Raw genomic sequence first — 25,142 nt, 5'->3', positions numbered from 1 at the left:
CACAAAAAACAACAACAACGTAAATAACTATGAAAAAAACCACACAAAGAAAACACATATACAAAACTAATCAAACACTCACAGGTTGAACACATGGCAAAGCATGGAATTGGGCATTCAGCATCATCCTGTCCATATTCGACGATAGGACAACCTACAATTTAAACAGGTATTTTAAAAGCAATTATTTTCGTGGAAAGTATTTTTTGGTTTATGCTCCGTTCATAGACAAGTCTTTTAGTTCACATTGTGTTGTGATTTTCAACATTGATATTCAATTTCAAATTTATGCATTTCGTGTTCGAATATAAAATAAAACTCGCCTGAAACTTCAATCTCACAGAGGTCGCCATGTGCATATTTACTGTAATCCTGTGGATAATGTATCCCAGGGAGTCTTTCATTGTAGTAGAAGACGTACTGACCAATCACAGAGCAATATATTATCACCTCATCTGGAATGGTAGACGCCGTGTAGTGTGTATCTTGAAAACAGACGACGCCGTCTCGACGATCAGTTGTATTAGATACAATGATGGAAAATCCCAAAAGCCTTTTTGTGAAACCGTTGTTTGCATCTGTGATATAAATTTTTAAATTGAGGACAATAATATAATTATCCAAGAAAATATTAATTCAATGTTCAGATAAAGTACCGATCAGACCCAACCTAAAACCAGAGTAAACCCAAACTAAACCCCCGGTTTACTTTTGGGGTTTACTTGGGGTCTACTTTTTGAAAATTTAAGTCCACTCAGGGTTTAGTTTGGGTTTACGTTGGGTTTACTCGGGAATTGCTTTTGAGGTCATCTGTACTCACGGAAGTGTGAATAAGCCTCGTCTTTTATCTTACCATCTGACTAGCTGTAATCCCTGCCCCCTGTATATTTCGAATACACATGCAGCGCTTCCTTTCAAGGGTATACTTCTGAACGAGGTTTACCCTCTGTGTTCACTCTGGGTTTACAATGTACTTTGGGTTTACTCTGGGTCCACTCTAGTAAACCCGAAGTAAACCCAGAGCAAACCAAGAATGACAACACAGGGTTTAGTTGGGGTTTACGTTATGTTAGGTTGGGTCTGATCGATACTGTACATGTAAATGTCGACCAGTAAAACAATGGAAAAGGAATTGGTAGAACTTCACTTCTGAATGGTCCTGCTACATGTTAATTATAAGAAATATGTCCTTCTACATAAGGATTAGCAAAACCGAGCCCCTTCCTTACCCCATGTCTTATTATCCGTTCTTGAAAACACACTAATGCGCTCAATTCGTCTAGGTCTCTGCAAATCTACTACCCACATTGCAAATACTTGGTTCACCTTTGTTCAGGAGCATACTTGAATGATAATACCAACTAATACTTTACCATCAACTTGTATATCACTTTGATGCTTATCAATAATTGATGTCATTTGAAAAGTCGGACGACGCAGCGCCATATTGACTGTAAAAAATAAATGGAATTAGTATGTGAAGCGTATGTCAAAGATTTAGGCGGAAGGTGCATAATAATAAAATACTTTAAAAAAAGAAACAAAATAATCTCTTCATTTTTTGTAACTGATATGGCTTCTCATCAATAGCGCAGATAATATAAGACAGCAGCAATTGAAATCAACTTACACTAAATTTGGTTATTTTCAGCGCCTCATTTTTATCATTGGCGTTTTTTTGTTGTTGCTGTAATTGATATTAGACTAATTGCGTGATAGTTTCGCAAGAACAACACTCAAATTGGCTTAAGAAATCATTAAGAAAATAACGAGAGCCGTAGTAATGCTGCTGTATCGATTGTACTCACGTTAGGTTGTGCTCACTTTCCATTTATTTATTTATTTTGTCCCCGGCATTGCTTTAAATAATAGACAATTAAAAGGACTCATTATTTCTATATAAATCGTCTCTTCTGTAAATGTAATTTATATCAGCAGCCTCGGACATTGTGAATGCTGTCGGCAAAATTCAACTTACTCGGAAATGTTCGTGATATTTAGCACAGATCAAAGTGTCTGGTTGGAACCAAATGTCATATTAAATAAATCATCTAATCATGACTTGTTCCAAACATGAAAATTAGACTTTGATTGAAATCCATGGCAGTCATGATAAAAATAACTCCGTGGAAAAATATGTAGATAATTGATGCATTTATATCTCATGTTTCACAGTTAAGTTAAATGTCTTACATTTTAATGGAGTTTACCTGAAATGAATTAAAATCTTATATTTAACTCTTATTTTTTACAGCATTCCCATTTAAGAAAACTTACCAAAAGAAAATATAATAGCTAACTTTATTATACATATCCCATTCAAGATGATTTTATTGAGGAAAATGTGAAAATTCACTTTATAATACAATGAAATTGAATGAAAATTGACATTGGAGAAGTAAAAAGATCTTGCTTAAAAAAGACACCAGGAAAAAATACATCGTAGGAAAAACAATTTCAAAATAATTTCTATAATAAAATTTAAACAAATGAGAATAAGCAAAAATAAAAATTGTATGCATAATTAAGATTCGTCGGAAACAAAATGCAATAATGAACTTCTTTTTATAGAATTCATAGCAAGAGAAAATGCAATAACTCACTTCTTTTAAAATGATCACAATAGCGACCGTCGTAGTCGGGAGTACAATACCCGAGACGCAGTCCAATTATCAGGTTTACTTGGTAAGCTTTTGCATTTAACAAAAACGACATTCACGCTGCGTAAAACGCAGCGTGTGAAGGCCCACGCTGAACACTTAGTTAACGGTGATCGCGAGTGCAGGGCTATGAAAATACAGCCAGTACTAATTAGCAATTGTATTCGTCATATTTTTAACTAATGTGGTTAATCAAATGTTTGGCATAGTCAGGTTTTAAATATCGTTTACCAACCAAAAATGGGTTTCAATGGCAGTTAAACAAAGATTACAAGATAGATTTATTCAAAATTGGCATTCTGATATAAATTATTCACCAAAAGAAGCTACATATAACATTTTTAAAGCCAATTTTGGTTAAAAAAAAAGTATTTAGATATTTTACCCCTGTAATTCAGAAAAATTCTTGTAAAATTGTGTACTTCAAATCACCATCTACCAGTTAAACTGGGAAGATGGGAAGGTATCCCATTAAATGAAAGATGTTGTCCTTTCTGTAACACAACACGTGTAGCCGATGGATTTCATTATATTTTAGAATGTGATGCAATATCACAAGTCCGGAACAATTTCATAGATAAAAACATTTCAGCTAGAACAAATGTGCTAAAATGTTCGTACCTTAGGACAACATGTAACATGAAATTGTTGAGAAAATGGTGTATGTTTATAACAAAGATAGACGAGGTAGTCTGTCCTCCATGAGTTTCAACTTGTATAACTGTTTGCAACTTATAATTATATATGTTTATACTTTTGTACCTCTGACGTAATTTATATGTATATTTCAATGTTATTTTTGTCCTCATCTACCATATGTTTGAAATGGTTTTGAGTGAATATGTGAACTGAACTGCAGAGAAGAGAATACGGAATTGTGAATGACAAACGTTTGATGATGCACCATAAACGCTCACTGAACACACGATAAAGTAATTGTGAGTAAACAGTTTGCGGACGCAAAAATTTCTCTCAAATTGAACAATCATGTAACGGCCTGAACAGTAAATAATCAATTAAATATGAGTCTTTTTGATGAAAATTCAGTGCATTAGAGAAGAAAGGCAGTACAGTCTTCAATTTAGAGAAGAACATCCAAATCGTTTGTATTGAATACGACGTAGTAACAGTGAAGAGATACGACCGCATTGGGTAGCAGGATAAAGCAATCGATAGCATGCATATGACACTAGAAAGGAATGACTCATACCTTTTTTTTTATTTCTTAAGCAGGTAAATTTGTATATATATAGACGTTTTAAATAATTCAGGAGGATACAATATCAGTGCTCAAAATTACTGGAGTATACTGCATTTTGAATTGTTTGTGAGAAGATTTATCAAATGAGAGTAGGTAGGTTTTTATTGTATTTAAAATGGACACGGTATTTAGTAGTAACTTGTCCACATTAAAAATACGATAATTTTATAATCATAGGCAAATTTGGTCGATACAGTGCCGCCTTTAATTTATAGTATAAATGAGCCTCTATCCCTTGTTGTTTCTATCGTACTGTATCATGCATACATGACTAATGTATGTCTTTGTTTAGTAGCATTTTGTCTATTTTAAGGAATTTAAAAAAAAAAATATTTCAAGAAATACTGCTTCAACCATTCATATAAACCTATTTTTACAAAATAGTATTCATATAGGGCTCAATATAAAATAAATTGCATATCTAAAGTTAATACCTAACTATTTTAATTTCACATTTTGAAATTGTTTGCATTTAACATAATCCATAAGCCATGTCTGTTTCTTAAAACGATAGGTCATAGTGAGATAGTTGCCTAAATGAAATGGATTGTAAGTGTGTAGTTACATATAGTGGCATGTATTTCAGAGTTGAAATATGTGTTTAAAGGTTTTTGTCTAGAACGTTTAAGCATTGAAAGAGGTCTAAACATATCTAAATTCAATTAAACTTGTATTGAGAATAGTTTGTGAGTTAAAAGGTTTTATTAAAAATCCATTTTCTTTAATTAAACTGAAAGTGAACAGTTTTTGTTTTTTCTTTATTTCAATAGATTTTATTCAAAAAGTGCAAACCAAAATTGTCATGGAGACATCAAGTTCACAGTGTAGAGTACGTCAATGCTTTTATTGCGAAAATGACACACAGTTCTTTTGTGCTTTTTGTTCACGAGATTTCTGTGCTCGATGTCAGGAGATCCATAGCACAAATATGTCTGTAAATTACCATGATGTTCTAATTTATGGTGAGAAACTACGAAACTTTTCGAAAGATGAAGTTTGTACGATCCACCCTGACGGATATTCAAAATTTTACTGTGAGACTTGTGAATTACCTGTCTGTAACCTATGCACTATTCACTGGCAGCATTTATCACAAGATGCTTGAACAGCCTATAAGAAACATCGCCATCAATGTAAAAATTGCATTCGCATTATCAGAAATGACACTCTCTTTAACAGACATGTTCTCTTGTCATGAATCAGTATGGGTTTTAAAATTTGTCATACATTTTTTTCTGAAATTCAAACAAAGCTTGCAGAAAAAGCACGGACATTAAAAAATGTTTTGGATAATATTTCTTCAAATTTTGACATAGGATTTCGTTTCGTCTTGAGTTATAAGATTCAAAATCAGATGATCAAAATGCGTAGATGTATAGCAAAAGTCAATACTATGAATATCAGTATGAAAATCCATCGATCAAGACGATAAAATTCATTATATTCCTAAAGAGAAAACGACTTTTTGAGAAACAGGACAGTCCCTATCTTCCTCAAAATATTGTGTTCACAATTGCTGATTCGGTAAACAAAGGCGATTATACTGTAGTACTGAGTGACATTCAAATAAAATCAAAAGGGAAACGATTGTCTGTTGCAACTAATGCCTGCCCCGATTGGAAATATCAAAGTTAAAGGCGTCCATGGTTGTTCACACATATGTAATATTTCATCGAAGTTGGTCTGGGTCAGTGATAAAAATAATCTTGTTTTGGCAAATACAAAAGTAGAAACTCTGCATCATCTTAATGATTTGCATTATTTACAGCAAACTAGCAAACTTTTTTTCCTCCCGAACAGGATTGCACACTATTAACGGTATCGGTGAACTGACACAGTCATAAATCTGGACACTTGACAAGGGACTGGTTGTAATCATTACATTATATAGGTGGAGAGAGCAGACGATTACATACAATTAACAGATTACGGCGGTATAAGACTGGACTTTTTTTTGTCACTGGTATGAAAAATCACACAAAATGTATACAGTATGAGAGCCTAGCATAGTCTATGGTACATATATACATTTTCAAAGTTGCTTTTGACAATGTTTATAATTTTGGAAGATTATTACAACCATACAAAAGCAGTCTGCGAAATGTTGTTTTATTAATGGGGGGGGGGGGGGGGGGGTGGGGGATGGGGGGGGGGGGTGGTGGGAGGTCTCTGCACAAAAAAATATAATAATCCAGTCAGACTTCCATCTCTATTTCTTCATGCTCTCTCTCTCTCTCTCTCTCTCTCTCTCTCTCTCTCTCTCTCTCTCTCTCTCTCTCTCTGACAGTTATATACTACCAGAATGTAGAATGAGGTGTATATCAATAATGTTGATATTGAACACATCATTTGCCATATGTGATATTCATCCCTCTACATTTGCAAACAGTTTTGCCCCATCTTGAATTCACCCAGACACAGTTTTGGATAAAGAGAAATAATATGAGACATTTATTTAGAATTCATCCAGTCTTCTTATTTGCTCACTAACAACGAGGGTGAATTTAAGGGGATAAAATAAAAGAGGGGTGAATAATTAATTTCCTTGGATACAGTGTACTCTATCTTTATGGACAGAAGTTCAAACTCTACAGAGTTGGGTTCAATATGTACAAAGAATATATTTAGTGGAAAAAACATTTTAAGTTATTCACTCCACAGGGGTTTTATCAAATGATAAATTATGACTATAGAAAAATTGAAACCCCATATTTTTTCTGAAAAATTCTGACATTTGGCCGGTGAGTTAATAGAAAAATTCTACTAGCCCTATACTTGACAGGGTTGGAGAGGTTCTAAGAAAAGCAAAGTGAAAGTAAAATTAAGTCAAATTTTGAAAATATTATTATGATATATTTCGGGTTGTCGTCACGAACAAAGGGGGTCATTATCGTTTCTCATATTTTGGACAATCGAAAAAAAATACAAATACCGGAACAATTATGTACCGACACTTTGTCAAACTTTTTGGTGTGTTATAAATTAAAGACCTGTGTGGAATTAATAAACAGAGACAGCCAATTCATTTGTACACTGCTTGGAGCTTACAATATGTTTACACCATGGCGCCTAAGTTATGATGTCAGCACACATGCTATCTGGGTCGGCTCAAGCGACACAAACATGCTGTCTATCTGTCTATATATAGCTCGGAAGAATTCCTCTCTAAACGGTGATCATAATTAATAAGATACAGTAAAAAACGGTTATAACGAAGTGCCTGAGGCGGGTGATTTTACTTCGTTATAATCGTAATTTGTTATATATTTCAAGTTTACAGCATGTAATAAAGCCACAGGAAATGAAAATCACTTTGCTGTAAGCGTCAATTCATTATAATCCTGTTTGCTATACTCGTATTTTATTGAATATGTTTTCAATATCTACTTATTTCTGTGAGTGTACTTAACTACATCCACATCTAAATATTTATCTTCTCTAAGCAAGATATTAGAGATAGTTTTTATTTCACAAGATTTTGAATTTCCATTGATTGCGATATATGCATTTAATACCATTCGGATATGAAATAATTCGACACTTTTCAACTCGGTTTACGTATATAATTTCATTTTTTACTCACTAGATTACTTTGATATTTGTTTTAAACTTCAGATGCAGATTCCTGTCCAAAGGACTATTATTATCCCGGGATTGTCAAGCCAATATCAAGTCTATAATTTTAGAGTTAAGCTATAAAAAGTGATTGCTTTTAGTGATAAACAAACAATTTGACTTTATTTGTAATGTAACAGTCGTTGGTAATTTGCCTATTATAACAAAAAATTGAATATTTGTTTGATGTAAGAGGCTGATATATAATGTTAATATTATAAAGTCTATTTACTTTATGTAATGAACTGATGATTCAGTGAATGATGTATTTATGAACAGTAATATGCGTTTTTTTATGTTTTGTTTATGCGGAATAGAAACATAACGAATATACATATCGTAGACAATTGCATGCATTTTTATGCAGTTTATTGTTTAAATCAATGCGGTTTATAATATACTTTTAAGGCCAAATTTAGTGTTGTAAAAGATGCCATTAGTATTTAGTATGGGTGTGACTGCAGTTTATAATATTGTTTAATATTGTTGTGGTACAACTAGGGATTATTTCAATACAAATGGAATACCAGGGCGATCACTGTTGGTATCATTTGGATTAGGGCGACACCAAGGATAGTTTGTGACATTTGACCATAACATAGGTTCATTAGAGCTTCAGTTGGGTATATTGGAGTGTCATTACGATTCACCAGGATATCCTTGGGGTAATTTGACCGTGGATGTTTTTTGATACTGTACTTTTGTTGTGTGATTTTAACTCGTCCTGCATTTTTTTTACATTTTGTTTGTAGCCATGTATATAACGCGCATTGAAGACGTACAAGTACATGTACCAATTACTATGTTATAAGATCGAATTCTAACTGTTCTTTAATTTATTTAGAATTACATTAAAAGAGTAAAAAAAAACAACCTTCAAAGATGTTCAAACATGCTGGTTTATATATTAATATGTATCTATCAAGAGTATACAAAAAGTCAATATGCATTTGTATATTGATATAGTTTATAAATGTAATTGTAAATTCAGTGACCAAGCTGTGTCTATTTGTAATAAAAATAAACAAACAAGCAAAGACACAGTTGGGGTTAAGTTGTTGATATCTCTGGATTAATATATATATATATATATATATATATATATATATATATATATATATATATATATATATATATATATATATAACTTTACTTTCGCCCCGACCGAGGCTTGAACTCACGACCTCTGGAACCCATTCTTTCTCCTAGCAGTGAGCGGCCACCGCGCTACCCACTCGGCCATCTAGGCAGGACATAAATCTTGCTTTCGATGACGAACGGAACCTAACGCGCAGGCCGCGCACTACACAGTCGCTTGAGATACAGGTGAAATACAGTTTAAGGACAATTTGAGATTTTTGTGTTGCCTAGATGGCCGAGTTAAAGTTAGCGTTTAAAGGGAAACAAATTTGAAGGTTCTCTGTGCTATCGTTTTAAAAAAAAGCTTAAACAGTGACTCATTGTTTGTTTTATAGATAACACTGTTTGTTTTGGCAATTAAAGTGTGCTACCATCTTTTTTGGCGTCAATTATTAACTATTTATCTCAAACAGAAGGACGGTCTTATCAAGCAAGGCGCAAAATAAAGAAAAACCCTGGCCACCTCCCCGCTCTAAGAAGCGTTGTTTCATAATGCCCTAACGAAACCAGACTCAAAGTAAGACTTTTTGTGTTTTATATAATTTATATGACATGACCATGTAGCATCAATTTGAAAGATAAGACCAAGATGACAATGCGTTTTAGAATCATTAATAATAATACCATTGAAACCTAAGTGAATAGGAAGATTATTATTTAATCGTCCTGAAAAGTTTTTATTACAATTTTTGTTAGGAGTCCACAGACCATGTTAAAGCCCATGTATCAATTTTATCCAGATCAGCTGTTAATGGAAATGCTGATATGTTTACATCATAATATGAAAAAAATGACATAACAAACCGTCAGCTTTCTCAAAAAACCATAACACGAAATACAAATTCAAAGTAGAACAACCCGGACCTCCAAAATGATAAAGGTAGGAGCAGGTGCCCAAGAGGAGTGAGCATCCTCTCCTGACCAGTCACACTCGCCGTGTGCTTTTTGTCACAATAGTACATGTCATAATCTAGTTAAATGTCAAAACCGAGAAAATATCATAATATGGGAACAAAAACGCTGATGATTTGGTCTGTCTTTAATAGTCAAAATACAAACCTTGAGCCAACACGGACCTCCACTACATCGCAGGTAGGATCAGGTGTCTAGGAGGAGTGAGCATCCTCTGCTGACCGTTCACACCCGTCGTGTGCTCTTTGTCGTAATCGATAAAACACACCCGGAAAAGTCCGTAGACAATTAGGTTTTAATTATGGTCTTACATTAATTTATGGGAACTGCTCAACAAGAATGGAAAAAGGAATTTTTATTTGTAGTCAATCGACAAAATTGGAGAAACGCCAAGTTAACCATACATCCTTACATCGACATACCTGTAATGAGAATGACGATCCCAAGGTCAGAATCAAATGATATAAATTAGATAGAACTAGTCAATAAGACACCTGCTTTTCAAGTATTTTTTTTTTAACAAATGATCGTTAAAACAATCTACGGTTTAACAGATTTAGAACATTGTTGACTTTCAAATTCAAATATTTACAAATTAGCCCCACTTTGTAATTAATAATTTGGGACTAATTTTTTAACAATTATCAGATATTCATAGTGTTAAGAACATATTTTGTTAAGATATTTTTCTGGAAAAAATCGGAGAGAACAATCAACAATGTCAAAACCTATACATTTTTTAATATATCTCGGAAACACATCGGCTGTTTATTATTTTATTTTTAGATTGAAAAACAATTCTGAATCATTACCCGTACGAAAAATTCCACCCTGACTTAAGGCGGAATGTAGGAGAAATTTGAAAGGCGGATTCCGTCTTTCATTCTTCTGAATGTATAACTAATATCACAGATTCAGGGTGGAGTCCAGGTGGATTCCGGGCGGTATATGGCTCGAAATATTTAAATGAGATTAAGCGTATTCCGGGTAATAAAAATCCGCCTTAAAACAAAAAGGAATCCGCCTTAAAACAAAAAAGGAATCCGCCTTAATCTTAGGTTGAATCCACCTTATGATAAATTGAAATCCGCCTTAATATAAGGCGGAATATGCAAGATTCCGCCCTAAAATAAGGTGGAATCCACCTAAATATAAGGTGGAATCCGCCTTAGTATAAGGTGGAATCCGCCTTAATAAAAGGTTGCGTCCGAATCCGCTTTAGGGTAAAGATGAACACTTTTTACAATGGACAGAAAAACTTCTGATGATTTATGCTTTTGAATCCAATGACTAAGTCCTTTGAAATTAGCACCGGATGGGGTGGAATCATTGCCTTCATTTCATTTATAAATCAGTGGCCAGACTTACAACATAATTCCTGTGTATTTCCTTTTTTAAACACATCATAATACAGATATCACATCCAGAATATCTTTTTATTTTCCTAATGTTTGTCTTCCACTTAATATAATAAGTTAAACTTTTTGATTTACAGTCCACGTTTTCACTCTTGTGTACAGGTAGTTCCTTGAAAAGTTTCTAGAGTAGCTCAGATCTTCCTTGAATCTTTTCGGTAATTGCATCACTAAAAATACTTCTCTCACATATTCTGAAAAAATACATGTAATTTGATAAAGTATTACTTATAACCAAACACTCGATCAAATATAAATATATCAATATACATATATACCTTTTTGTTATTATCATGATTCTAAAGAATACCTTTCAACAATGTGAACAAATAAAAAGAGATCCAATCCTTACCTTTCAAAACTTTGATTTTGGTAGGGTTCATGTAAATGGTATGGCTGACATTCTACTTTTTAGTCTCCCATGTCCATTGTCCTTCTGCTTTTGAGCTAGTTTTTATTGATATCAGGCTGTTTCTCAATGCTCATACTAGGACAGCTTACATATAAGAAGGCAACTTGCCACCCTCCTAGTGACTTGTTGGTATTGTTGCTTTCCTTGTTTTTTAATTGTTTAGCATTATGTCAGTTGTTTTCAACAGCTTTCAAATCTAAAGGAATGAAGGGATTTCTATAGTTTATACATTGTGTGACATTTACGCACTGTCTAATATCTTTTAAATGAAGAATTTCTTAGTTTAAACTTATTTTTTCTTCACATACAATTAGCACAATTTTAGACTGTACTTTAGAACAATTATTGATAAAGTCATGATCATAATTAAAATTTATATTGACTTACTTTCGATATTAACATTAAGGTTCCTGTGTTCATGCCCTTAGTCCACATAACGCGCACACTTTGCTCAACTCCATAAGACTTGGTTTACATTAAATTGCTGTAAATAAGTTTCACTGTATTTCCCCCCAAAATAATCCTCATAACGGTTTACACATGTCTAAATTTTGTAACACAAAGATGATCAGGAAAGTTAGGCATGGCCGTTGTTGCCAAATTCAAAACTCACAAAGCGCGATCCTCTGAGGCCAGTAATATGAAAAGGGGTAACGCTGATTTTATGTTTACAAGTGCTTGATGGCCATAGTAAAACAATTTTTAGCAGCAGTTTTAAAGTACAATAAATATGCTAGCGTGTTCATAACTCATTCCTGTCTTTATATTAATTAAACATTGCGGCTAAAATAGTATGTACATGTTTAAAATTGTGATAGAAAAAAAAGATTTTCCCTGTTGACGCCCCTCTGCAATACAGGGAGAGGCTGCGGTTCTTGCCTGTTAACAAATGGCAGCCTGTGTATTGAGGTCAAGATAAAATTAACCAGCCTGTGTGTAGAACATACATATATAACCTGTTTGATAATGTCATCGGATTATCAATTTGAATTTAAGGTTACAAAATTAAACAATTTGAAGAAAAAATTAAAGTTTATTGAGTGAAAGCAACAGACAGTTTATAAGAATGAGCTATTTATAGAACAGAAAATGAACTGTTGTGCGCCTTTAACACGATTTGGCCAAGTTAAAGCCGTAAATTTTATATTATAACTTGCGAAGAATTGTCAATTAGCTAGGTTAAGGCGGAATAGTTAATGATGGTAAGGGGGGAAACGGACAGTGAGAAATAATACGGTTAACTTTGACAGAAAACGGCTAGATGCTGAAAATACGGCTAAGGTTTGAGGCTAGGTCCGGTTATGAATAAGATGGAATCCGTCTAACATTCAAAGCGTTTTCCATGTACGCCTTTGATACTCCTAAGTACGGCGACATTTTAACCGGAATACGTCTAAGTTCACCCTGAGTGCAACCGGAAAACGGCCAACATTTTCGTACGGGTAAGGTAGAGAACTTTGAACTGGTTGATATGACCGAGGGTTACAAACCGCATTGTAAATAAAATGAATGCAGCGCTACAATTTCATAAATTGGCCTTTTAATTTTTTTGCACTGCTTAAAGCTAAAGGAAATGCTAAAAGGTTAAATTATGGGACGATCACGATTAAGTATTTGCCAGATAACGAGAGTAATAAACAGGACGTGAATATATTACATGTATTAATGTAACATAGTGCGCTAGAGGCCTGGATGTAAAAAGGTAAGTAAATTTCTTGTTGATTCATGAAATAATTGTATTTACTTACTTAAAGTGTCAGCTTTACTCAAAAACATGTGTATGTAGGTATAGTGTTGATAACGATTAATTGTCTTGACCCAATAACTGTGGGTGTAACCGGTCGTCAGGAGACGCCCACCTCTCTATAGCGCCTTATACTGCCTTTGATTTTGTAGTTGTCCGTGTTGCTCTGCTTTGACATTGTATTTCATTTTATGGATATTTGAGATAATTGACAGTTTGATATTGTCATTTTTTCATTAATATAAAAACAAAACTGTTGTTTACCTTATGAATGTGAAAATTCCAGTTGTAAACCTTAATGAATGTGTTAGACATTATACAGTTGTTGCCTGGGGTCAAAGACAACAGTTGATCTGTCGGACCGGCTCGCAAACTGTTGCCCAATTGCCCGAGACACAATCAACAATTGTTTTGTTATACCCCTTCTAATCAATGACATGTTATCGCAGAAAGTGACGTCACCGGTCAACAGTCTCTTAAACAGTCAATTTTAACAGTTCAAACCTAACAGTTCCAGTGCAACAGTCAAAATGCTGGACTTTTTCGTATGTGGTTATATAGTAACTGTTTATGTATTAAATTAATAAGAAAATAGACAATTCAGCTTGAAAAAGATCATTTACTGATTTATCGAACCTATGTAATTTGTATTTCTGTTGGACTTTTGAGTTTGAGCACTGTTGGTTATCAGTACACTTTATCTTAATACAATTTTACAATAAAACTGTGATAAGGAAACATTATACATGTAGGAAAAGATATTCACAAGTCTCAAAATATAATAGAAGTCGCAATTCAGTCAATATATTCGATTTTGATGAAATTGTAGAGTGTAATTTAAACGTTCTAGTAATTCGTTATATCAAATATTGACTTGATTTAACGTCACACATGCAAGAATGATCTAACTTGTATGTGTTTGCTTTGTTTGACTCCTTCTATAGGGTGTTTAAAGAATTCAAGTTTCTACATAAAACATAATAGTAACACAATGAGTTTTAATATATAGCTCTGCAGTCTTTTGTAACACGTAAATATATGAAATGTTTTATAAACATGTTAAATCAATGCTCTTGCAGAATAGAAATTAAATTGGATGCAAGCCTTCCTAAAAGGTATCAATCAACAATATTATTTAAAGCCAAATTTTTAACAAAAAGACTTCTAAACACACAATGATTCAAAGGATTAAAACGGTTGTTTTTTTTCATAAGGAATGAATAGACACTAAAAATCGTTGAGTTAATATACAAAATATGATGCATAATTCCAAACAATCAAGCTCAATCTTTTCAATTTTCTTGCATAAAAATATTTCATAGTTTTTGTATGAAATTCTTGTTAAAAAAAATCTCCAGAACGTTTCTTTGTAATCCATACATTTTCGATACATAGTTAAAACCGTATCTAAAGACTCCTATATATAAAATTATATAAAATGATTTAGATTTTGTGGTTAATCCATACCAAGAAATTTTAAATTATATCTTCAAAAAACAAGTGGTTGTATCCTCGAGTTTACTGCTTTGTTGATGCCATCATTAATTTAACTTCAGTTAAATTGTTTCCTATGGACAAAAATAAAAAGACAAAGGAGAGTATAACTTATATATACTGAAATATGGCGAATTAGTTTTAAATGCATGGATAACAACAATATCGGCAGACATGTGTTGCCAGTGAGAGAAATATCAGATCAATCACGAAATCGTACTATTCAATTGTTTGATAAGACAATGTAATATTTGTTGGTTAAACGAGGCCGGGTCTAATTTGTTCTGCCCTAGATTTTTAGATGAAACTTTTTACATTAATTTCTACTGATATAACTATTATTTTAAGATTAAAAAATAAGACATTTACCACACCGTTTGTTTAGGGGGTCATCTCAAAATTTGTTAATCTTTAACATAGGACCCTATGGGATTTTGCTTGAAATATATCAATATTGCATATTTTTTTACATTTTTTCAAAACTTCTGCTCTAGGGTTTTCTTTTTCTGTTCTACATATTAAAGTTAGTGCTAAAAGGCATCCAATGGTCAAATAAAAAAAAAACTTTTACCTCCTGGTTTGTTCCAGGGGTCTTATCAAAATTGATTTTTGTATGCCCAAATTCCCAGATTCGTCAGATAATGACTATTTTTTATTTGACAAAGGCGGAAAGGGTGATCTATATAATATTATTAAAACATTCAGACATATTTAAGTAATAAAAATATATAACATCACATATTAAGGGTCATTAATATAAAATACATGGTTACTGTCTTGAAAATATGAATTAAGCTATATTTAGGCGGGTTAAGAAAACGTGACAGAGGGCTAGGCTTGCTGAACCCTCTTCACATTTTCGACCCGAGTCCAAATATAGCTTATACTTCGAGACATTTATGTTAATTCCACAATATAACATTATTTTTACGCATCAAACGAGATATTTTCAACAATTTTCGCTGAATATCTGCAGTTGAAACGATCACGCCATGGCGTCAACCGAGCAGAAAGATGACGTCACAATACAAATGAAACGCTGCGCGAAAGCGTGCGTACTCGTTCTGTACTCGGCCTCGTTAAGTCTAACTTAAAAGTTGTGGACAGACAGAATTAGCAAACAGGCATTAAACCAATAAAAAATCATATTAAAATGGAACAGACAAGAACTGTTGTTTAGGGATATCAAATAGACTAAAACCATTCCTACCTTCACGAAGCCAGATATCTGTTACAGTTTTATAAACTTGCCAGAGTCGTTGCCTAAAAATTAAAAAATCATTCAACGTTTCTATTAGAAAAATTAAAATACATCATAGATAAAATGTTATTTTTTCCTTTAATTTAAAGGATGATTATTTTTTTTGATTACATATTATTTCTTACCATTTTGAATTTGTGAGACTAAAACATTAAGTGAAAAGGAGATCAACATTCAAGTCCTGCAAATAATGCTTACCACGCCCCTAAACTATATCTATGAAAGTATCGGAAACATTATATGAAAATAAACGATAAGTTTGATTTTGTCTAATTATTTTACTTATCTATTTACTAACCAAAAATGCATATTTGTAAGAAAGAAAAAGGAAAACTATACATGCAGTGCACTTTTCTAATTAACAAATGAAACGACCTAATACATTTTTGGAAAATCCTTTTAAATTTCAGAACAAATGGTACCGGGATTTACAAATGATGGCTAACTCAAAGTATGCATCAACGCGGGAAACCACCAACCTTGCTCGTGTAGCCCGCATTATATTGGGTCCTTGTACTGATGTTCTTTGTGATGTTCTCAAGAAAGAGATTCTCCCTTTAACTCTGTCACAGAAAGTTAAGACATATCTAGCTAATTTACCAAAACGAAAACAACCTCCAATCACCAAAGAGCAAGAAAGGATTATACACAATGGAAACTACTCAGACTTTGATATAACTTTACTCTTTTTTCTTTTGCGAAATATATCGAACATTCCACCCCATGCAAAACAATGGGGAAATGAACCGATCCCAAATGACAGGAGTGTGTCAGCAAACATTGAAAGAATTCGATTGATAAGAAACAAGTACGGGCATTGTACAGATATATCAATATCCGACACCGATTTTAATAAGAAAGTTCTAGAAATTTCCAGCATTATTCAGGATTTGGAAAAGTACCTGGGCACATCTACTGTTTATCAAAACGCAGTTGTTGAGATTGGAAATTGCTGCATGGACCCTGAACAGGAATCTAAATACATCAAAGAATTGCTGGATTTGAATAAAGAAATTAAGGATATCTCAGGTAGCTTTTTTATTTAAAAGACATGAAATGAATAATAATATTATCTGAATTTGACAGGAATATGCTCTATGCATTTTTAACGATATACTAACAACAAGCTTTGATTTTATCTTAATCAACAGAGAAAACAACGCTAATAGAAAATAGATGTGTTCCTAAGAACGTGACAGGTATTTTTTTTATATGCAGTCATAATGGTAATGCTCACAGTTTTAAAACTTGTCCAAAAATACATTTAAAAAAATCCGTTGAAAGGACAATAAATTACTGACTCGACACTTGGTGAAATAAGTTGATGTTCTTAAATTGCTATACAATTCTATATCAGCAAAGCATTAACGTATTTTAAAATGTTTATATCGAAACCATGATTCAGTTTGATGCAATTTGAGTAAGTAGATTTTTAATACTAGGCAACGTATCTTTTTTTCTCAGTTTTGTATAAAAGGGATAGTTTAAGATGGGAAGAAGATGACAAGGTTTTTTTAGAAACCCACAACTTCCCAGTGATGCTAGATCAAGTCAGGAATCAGCCATACATAACGTTTGTTGGTGCCCCAGGCTCCGGAAAAACGGCAACGGCCCGTCATATTGCTCTAAAACTGCAAAAGGAAGGGTATGAAATTTGTCCAGTAAAAGAAATTAACAAAATTGAGGATTATTGTAACCGAAGCATTCCACAGGTGTTTGTTATCGATGATGTGCTAGGAATTTTTGGATTAAACGAACATGAACTCAATATGATAAATAAGTACAGCGAAAGACTTAAAGATCCAATCAATCCAAAAACCAAAACACTAATGACGTGTCGTGAAGCAGTCTTTAAAAATGAAAAGATATCAGAATGTATTTTGGTAAAACAGGGGAATGTAGTTAATTTACAAAGTCGAGAAAATTCATTAAATGATGACGACAAACAGAATTTGCTCCAAATGTACAATTTAGACAAAGATCTACTGAGCTCAAGAAACTTAGCGTCATCGTCAAGAATGTTTCCATTTCTATGCAAACTGTATTCGAACAAAAAGGAGTTGAAATTTTATGGACCAACTTTTTTTTTATCACCAGTTCCTTGTATCATTAAGGAAATGAATTCACTGAAAATACATAACAAACACCAGTATGCCTCGTTAGTTTTATTGATGGTTAAAGGAAACAGATTGTCAGAAAATATATTAAACAATGAAAATGATGGAACAAACGAAAATCAGAAAAGAAATGATTTGTTTGTTGAGATGAAACGCAACATCCTAAGAAAATGTAAAGTAAGTTCAACCACAGAAAACTTTGATTTAATTGATGCCTTGTTGCAAATGGAAGGGACTTACACGAAGAAGAATGACAATGAGTTCACTTTCATTCATGATTCCATGTTCGAAATTATCGCATATCATTTTGGTAATATTTTTCCAGAACTAATTTTGAAATACGCGAGAAGTGATTACATTGCTAATTATATCAAAATAGATCAAAATACCAGTCAGAAAAGAAAGATTGAAAATGAATGCAAAGATGACCAATTCAGCGAAAAAATTCATGAAAAAGAAGCTATCATCGACTTATGTATACATCTGCATGAGTCACAGAACCAAATGCTAGCTGAACGATTGTTCCAAGACGTACAAGATAAGGAATTTTATAACGTTTTTGGGAACGTAGCCTTAAAAAGTCAACCATTGCTTCAATCCTTTATTGCTGTGTTGGAAAAACACTCGTATTATAATCTACATAGTTTACTCTTAACAGAATCAGAGGACTCAAAACTTTGCACGTGGAATTATGGACCACAAAATACTGTTACCGAAAATATGAAACGCTTGTCTTTGAGAGCTGATGCCCATTCTTGTTTGATGAATGAAAGATTTATCGGATTAAATAAACTGATTAGAAGAGTTAGAGGGATAGCGTGGATTATTTTGTTTGGGCATCATGAAATTTTGCAATATATTTTAAGTCGAATGATAAGAGAAATTGGAAATGTTGATGACCTTTTTGTAAATTCCTTCAATAAAAATTTCAACCTGAATCAGGGCGTTACTGAAAATATTGTTTCGTTTAATCCTAGTGCGGTCGGTGAAACATTTAAAATAGAAAACAATAGTGGAGAAGGCCACAAAACAGATAGTGATAAAGATAGATACACTGTTGCTGGCACAGAAAGTGAAACAAATGGTGACACACATGTGGATACCTCTGTTGATATATATTACGAACCAGTAATTATAGAACAATGTCGCCTGCTTTGTCTCGGTTGTTATTCTGGAGATATTAATACCGTACAAATATTACTTCAACAAGTCAATGCAGACACTCTAAACTACAAGTTCTGTCCTTCAGGATTTTTTTTTGGATACAATCCCTTAATCGTTGCTTGTAGATGTGGATTCCAAGATATTGTCATGGAACTTCTAAAAGCTGGAGCTGATATCGGTATATCTGTTTCCTATGAAACACCTCTAACAACTGCATGTCTAAATGGACAAACTAGCATAGTAAGAGCATTATTGAAAGCTGGTGCTGATGTCAATCAACGTAATGGAAAATATAATAACATGTGTACTCCATTAGAAATGGCATGTAAGGGGGAGTTCATAATTATAGTTGAAGAGCTGATAAAAGCAAAAGCTGATGTAAATCTAAAGGCTCCTCTCATAGATGCATGCAGAAAAGGTAATTTGTGCATTGTGAAAACGTTGATTAAGGCGGGTACCGATGTCAATCGTTTAAACTACGGTGTATCCCCACTTTTAGCTGCATGTATTAATGGACATTTTAGCGTAGTTAAAGAGTTAATAACAGTGGGGGCTGATGTAAATGTAAACATAAAGGATGAAGCCGATCGAGCTACTCAAAGGCTACACTTTTACAAACTTGAAAGGTTAATGCGATGTGGAATGAAGATATTGATGGAAGAGAAAACACCACTGATTGCTACATGTGATTACGGTTATTTCAAAATTCTGAAATTTTTGATAAAATCAGGAGCTGAAGTTGATCCAAAGAATAACGAGAAAATTACGCATAGCTTTCCAAGCTATTTTGACCATTTGAATATAGTCAAACGTTTAATCCAAATGGAGTTCAATAACGACCATAATAATACAAACGAACAATCACTTATAACTGCATGTGACTGTAGACAGTTAGAAGTAGTTAAACAAATGATTAAAGGTGGAGCTGATCTTAATATAAAAGATGGTGATAAAACACCGCTTATAGTTGCATGCTCTAAAGAACATGTACATGTAGTCAAGGAACTTATTAAAGCGGGGGCAGATGTCAACCTAGGAAACGAATTTATTTCACCTTTGCAAGTAGCCTGTTATAATGGACATTCGAGTATAATCAAAATATTGAACAAAACGGCATGTGACGGCAATCAAATAGCAAGTGTCAATAAAGGACTAATTGGTGCATGCTTCTTTGGACATTTCAGTGTAGTTAAGGAGTTGATTGCATGTCAGGTTGAAGTCAATCTGAAATATGGAAAAGAAACACCACTAACAACTGCAAGTTTTATGGGGCGTTTAAGCATTTTCAAAGAGTTGATAAAAGCGGGGGCTGACATCAACCTAACTGGAAGTAGAACACCACTGACACTTGCATGCTATAGTGGACATGTCAATATAGTCAGTGAGTTGATAAACTTGGGGGCAGATGTCAATCAAAGTGATGGAAACAAAACACCACTAACGACTGCATGTGAAAAAGGACACGATGGTGTGGTCGAGGTGCTAATAAAAGCAGGAGCTGATGTCAATCAAAGCTATGAAAACAAAACACCACTAATGACTGCATGTGAAAAAGGACTCCATGATGTGGTTGAAATGTTAATACAAGCGGGAGCTGATGTCAATGAAAGTGATGGAATCAAAACACCACTGACGATTGCATGTGAAAGAAACCTTTTTTTGGTGGTCGATAAGCTAATAAAAGCTAGGGCTGATGTCAATCAAAGCGATGGAAACAGAACACCACTAACGATTGCATGTGAAAATGGACTACGATATGAGGTCAAGATGCTAATAAAAGCTGGGGCTGACGTCAATCAAAGCCATAGAAACAAAACACCTCTAACGACTGCATGTGAAAAAGGACACAATGGTGTGGTCAATGAGCTAATAAAATCTGGGGCTAATGTCAATCAAAGCAATGGAAACAAAACACCTCTAACGACTGCATGTGAAAAAGGACACAATGGTGTGGTCAATGAGCTAATAAAATCTGGGGCTAATGTCAATCAAAGCAATGGAAACAAAACACCATTAACGATTGCATGTGAAAAAGGACACGATTATGTGGTTGAGATGCTAATACAAGCGGGAGCTGATGTCAATCAAAGTGATGGATACAAAACACCACTAACGACTGCTTGTGAAAAAGGACAGCATGGTGTGGTCATTGAGCTAATAAATGCGGGAGTTGATGTCAATCAAAGTGATGGAAATAAAACACCAATAACGACTGCTTGTGAAAAAGGACACGATGGTATGGTATATGAGCTAATATATGCAGGAGCTGATGCCAATCAAAGCGATGGAAACAAAACACTACTAACGACTGCATGTGAAAAAGGACACCATAATATGGTCACTATGCTAATATGTACGGGAGCTGATGTCAATCAAAGCGATGGAAACAAAACACCTCTAACGACTGCATGTGAAAAAGGACACGATAATCTGGTAGAGGAGCTAATAAATACTGGAGCTAATGTCAATCAAAGCGATGGAAACAAAACACCACTAACGACTGCATGTGAAAAAGGACACGATAATGTGGTAGATGAGCTCATAAAAGCTGGGGTTAATGTCAATCAAAGCGATGGAAACAAAACACCTCTAACGACTGCATGTGAAAAAGGACACGATGATGTGGTCAATGAGCTAATATATGCGGGAGCTGATGTCAATCAAAGCGATGGAAACAAAACACCACTAACCACTGCATGTGAAAAAGGGCACTATTGTATGGTCAAGATGCTAATAGAAGCGGGAGCTGATGTCAATCAAAGCGATGGAAACAAAACACCACTAACAAATGCATGTGAAAAAGGGCACTATTATGTGGTTCAGATGCTAATAGAAGCTGAAGCTGATGTCAATCAAAGCGATGGAAACAAAACACCTCTAACGACTGCATGTGAAAAAGGACACTATAATGTGGTAGATGAGCTAATAAATACTGGGGCTAATGTCAATCAAAGCGATGGAAACAAAACACCACTAACAACTGCATGTGAAAAAGGACAAAAATTTGTGGTCGAGATGCTAATAAAAGCTGGAGCTGATGTCAATCAAAGCGATGGAAACAAAACACCACTAACGACTGCATGTGAAAAAGGACATGATGATGTGGTCGAGGAGCTTATAAATACTGGGGCGAATGTCAATCAAAGCGATGGAAACAAAACACCACTAACAACTGCATGTGAAAAAGGAAACACGTTTGTGGTCTGTTGTCTAATAAAAGCTGGGGTTAATGTCAATCAAAGCGATGGAAACAGAACACCAATTACAGCTGCACGCGAAAACGGGTCTTTCATTGTCATGGAACATTTGACAAGAGCTGGGGCTGATGTCAATCAAAGCGATGGAAAATAAACACCACTTATGACTGTATGTGATAAAGGGCATTCGTTTTACATCGACATGTGATAAGTACTGAAGCAGATGTCAATTAAAGCAATGGAATTAAAACACCACTTATAATTGGATGTGAAAAGGGGGGATATTACTGTGGTGAAACATTTGATAAAGGCTTGGGTTGATATCAAAGCGTTAGAAACAAAACCCCACTTATAGTTGCATGTGTAAGAAATAATGGAGCGTTGTAAAAGCGCTAAGAAAGACCACCACAAACAGTTGATGTGAAATGGGGCACTAATAGGTGTTCTATAACCTGATAAACGCTGATGTCAGTCAACGAAATGGAAACAAACAAAAACACACTTATAGATGCATGTTAAAAGGGCAATGGTATGTGGACCATAAGGTAATGAAAGCTGAGGCAAAATAGAATTATAACGATGGAAACAAAAACTTACAACTGCTGCATGTGAATGGGATTTTTTTTTTTTTTCTTTTCAGTAATGTTGACATTACAGAGTCAGTGTGCCAACACGTTTCTGAAATATCTAATTTAGATAATTACTAAATAAAAAAACCTGTTACATCATGAACACGTCGGTTGAAGGTATTTGCAAAGTGTTTTGTATCAGACATTACAAGTGAAAAACAAGTATAAAATTGAAAAAAAGTTGCACTTTAACTTTGTTTTTACATGTGGAACATATGTAATTTCGGATTTGACAGGGAATGATAAATATATATTTATGATAGTATTCAAATAACATTGTTATTATATCAGATAACGTTTATTGCTAATTTTATATTTTTCGACGTTAGAGCCTTTTAAAAACGAGAAATTAGAATACTGTTAATATTATTAGATACGGTGAATAATTACAGTAATTTTGTGTCAGGCGAATAATTGTATCGTACATGTATAATAACATACCCAAGGTCTAAAATGGGATCTTTGTGAGTTTGTTATTTGTATTATTTTTTCCATTTTAGCGTACGCTCTTGTATTTGGTGTTTTTTTTTTTTTTTTACAAACTTTATTTAAGCGTTTACATGTAACATCTCTTTATTTGGTCTGAATAAAATATAGTAATGTAAAGTGGATTTCTACAACTGTAAAACAAAGTTTACAAGACCAATATTATAAAAAATGCTTTAGTGAAATTAATGAGTCGTCAAAAGGGCAAATTTACAAGAATTTTAATAAATTGTTTTGCTCTAAGATTTGCCACATAAAGTCAGAAAAATGTTTATAAAATTAGAACCTCAAATCACCATCTCCCAGATAGTACAATACTCCTTTAACCAAAAGAATGTGTAAACTGTGTAATTAAGGTCCAATTGCTGACTAATTCTATTATATTCTTGAATGTAAAGAGCTTTTGACATTTAGACATAGATATCTTGATGATAAATACTGGTCAGCGCCAAATACCATTAAGTTTTGTGTACTTATGTCTTGTTGTAATGTTACAAACCTGAGAAAATAATGTTATTTCTTTATCAAAATATACAGTCTGATATGATAGTCTGTCCTCCATTATTATACTTTTTCCAATCTTCATTGTATATATTGTATATTTATGCTTATTTACTATTTATCTACTACTTATCTATTTATTGATAAAATGTACCTCTGACTTTTGAACTTTACACAATGATTGACTTCATGTACCATTTTATTGTTTGAGAATAAATTGAAAATTGAAATTGAAATGTATTTTATGATCGTTATTTGTTTTTTTGTTGTTTTTCATTTCAGCGTGTGCTATTGTATTTGTTGTATTCATTTCTATGCCCCCCTTCGAAGAAGTGCTTTGCTGCTGTCTGTCGGTCGGTCTGTCGGTCGGTCCACCAACAGTTTCCGTTCATTTTCTTTGCAGTGAATGAAAATATTGAAATGCAATTTGGTTTACAGGTTTATCCTGATGATATCTAGGTCAAGTTCGATACTGGGTACGATCGAGCAATTTTTGACAGAGTTATGACCCTTGGACTTAGAAAAATTCCAGTTATTTGCAGTTTTCGCTCATTTTCTTCAAAGGGGATGAAAATAGGGAAATAAAATTTAGTTTACAGGTTTATCGTGACAATATCTAGGACAAGTGCGATGTTGTGTACGATCGAGCAATTTTCGACAGAGTCATGGCTCTTGGACGTAGAAGAATTCCAGTTATTTGCAGTTTCCGCTCATTTTCTTCAAAGCACTGGATGAAAAATCAAGTTTCAGCAAAACTGAAACTATATGGAAACCTTGCTGAAACTTGAAGTTGAAGTTTCATGTATAGTTTCCGCAATGCGGAAACCATTATATCGATTCAGCAAGTATCCGTTAGGTTTCAGTCAGCAGAAACTTTAGTCTAAGATTCCTGATGGTTTCCGCAATGCGGAAACTAAATTTGAATCGTGTGAATAGTTGTGTAAATTATTATGGAAATATCAATCAGTTTCAGAACATTTCCGCTAGGTTTCAGTATGCAGAAACTTTAAGTTAAGATTCCTGATGGTTTCCGCAATGCGGAAACTAAATTTGAATCATGTGAAAAGTTGTGTAAATTATTATGGAAGTATCAATCAGTTTCAGAACATTTCCGCTAGGTTTCAGTATGCTGAA

At 33.7% G+C, this 25,142-nt stretch overlaps 1 protein-coding gene and 1 long non-coding RNA gene across 2 annotated transcripts in view; one reads left to right on the top strand and one right to left on the bottom strand.

Annotated features, from left to right (window-relative positions):
• LOC117688438 (putative 2'-deoxynucleoside 5'-phosphate N-hydrolase 1) overlaps nt 1-25,142 on the top strand; it is a 361,826-nt gene that overhangs the window by 96,065 nt on the left and 240,619 nt on the right. The window lies entirely within an intron of this gene.
• On the bottom strand, nt 11,006-12,455 carry LOC117681445 (uncharacterized). Its single transcript, XR_010714834.1, has 3 exons — nt 11,803-12,455; nt 11,356-11,611; nt 11,006-11,197 (listed from the first exon to the last, which is right to left on the bottom strand). It is a non-coding gene; the product is annotated as an uncharacterized lncRNA (long non-coding RNA).

Source organism: Magallana gigas, chromosome 1, assembly GCF_963853765.1.
Source record: "Magallana gigas chromosome 1, xbMagGiga1.1, whole genome shotgun sequence".
NCBI classification, from domain to species: Eukaryota; Metazoa; Mollusca; class Bivalvia; order Ostreida; family Ostreidae; genus Magallana; species Magallana gigas.
The sequence above is the reverse complement of the archived record's forward strand: the minus strand, read 5'-3'. Positions and strand labels throughout refer to the sequence as shown.